The 1383-nt window shown below is 36.2% G+C and overlaps 1 non-coding gene across 1 annotated transcript; it reads left to right on the top strand.

Moving 5' to 3' along the window:
* The first annotated feature begins 894 nt into the window (after positions 1 to 894).
* On the top strand, positions 895 to 975 carry TRNAL-CAG (transfer RNA leucine (anticodon CAG)). Its single transcript has one exon. It is a non-coding gene; the product is annotated as a tRNA-Leu (tRNA).
* The last annotated feature ends 408 nt before the right edge of the window (positions 976 to 1383 follow it).

The following is a 1383-nucleotide window of genomic DNA, read 5'->3' as shown; positions in this document are numbered from 1 at the left end:
CGTCCTTCTTCCTCCTCCTCTACAACCCTACAAATCAAAACCAACAATATGTGCTTGGATATACGTTTTGGTATGTTACTAACCTAACCACTTATTCGTCTCAGCAAAACCTTGTTCTCTTCCTCGTCTGAGCTTACACAGCGAAGCACTCTCTCTTCGCACACACCTTACAACACTAGCAACCAATTTAGTAAGCTTCTTACCACTCAATAAATAACATGAACTACCCACAACCAACCACATATGAATTTCCACATTCTGGTCAATGGCACTTATCCTTACTGCACTTTCACTGTCTGTGGATGCAGGAATCTTTCCTGTTGAATGCCTGTATGAAGCATCGTATCATCAGCTATCCGTAGCTCAGGAATATTTCAGTGGCCACGCCCCCAAACCAACCTAAGCATTCTCGTGTATGCACAGTGGTAAAGCAAACTCTTGACTGTTTTTTATATTTCTAATATATACCCCTTCACCATGTAATCGGTTCTCTGGTGCACTGTGCTATGGAATCGGTTTTAATCTGCATCGGCATCACTTCTCTGGAATTTAATAAAAAGGCTCAGGGCACACACGACATTTCACTTACAATCAGTGCAAATCTTCTCACTTCTGCGGGTGACCAAAAGTGCATCCATCCTGCAAATCCATCTTCGCTTATCCTCGCTAATCCTCTCATACGAACATCAGATGAATTTCAATTCCTCGCTCTGTAATTCGCATAAACAATAAATTCTGTTCATGCGAACACAGTGTAAAAGTATAGAATATAAAATAAACAATTAAAAATAGCGGTGACTAACAAAGGAGTAAAAAAGGGCGGGTAATACAAGAATTCATAATATATTTAGCTTTTATGAAATAATTTAAACTTTTTCAATATTTTATTTAAAAGTCAAGATGGCCGAGTTGGTCTAAGGCGCCAGTTTCAGGTACTGGTCCGAAAGGGCATGGGTTCGAATCCCATTCTTGACATTTTAAGGTATTTTTCTGTCATGCTTTAATAATTTTGTTTAATGTTATTCACACTTTTTCAAGTTATTTTACTATGTATTAGCGTTTAAAAAAGTTGTTATATTTTTTCTAATAATCCATGATGAAATGGATTTGGTGTATGGTTGGAAATTAATTTGAAAAGTTAATTTTAAATAAGATGAGTAAGTTGGTTTATCAGTAGTAATGATTAATTGAATATTTATTGTGTAGAGTGGTTGGAGCGTCACACCAGAAGACTTTTTGTGTGATTGGAATGGAACACTTGAGTTTTGCGCCATCTCTTCTTTTCATTCCTAAACTAATTAAATATGATGTGATTGGTTAACAAAGAAACAAAAAGATTCCTTTTATTATCTCGATTATTGCTCATTGTGCTTCTGTCTTTTT

The sequence above is a fragment of the Vigna umbellata genome, chromosome 1 (assembly GCF_029865625.1).
Source record: "Vigna umbellata cultivar VRB3 chromosome 1, Vumbellata_1.0, whole genome shotgun sequence".
Lineage (NCBI taxonomy): Eukaryota > Viridiplantae > Streptophyta > Magnoliopsida > Fabales > Fabaceae > Vigna > Vigna umbellata.
The sequence above is the reverse complement of the archived record's forward strand: the minus strand, read 5'-3'. Positions and strand labels throughout refer to the sequence as shown.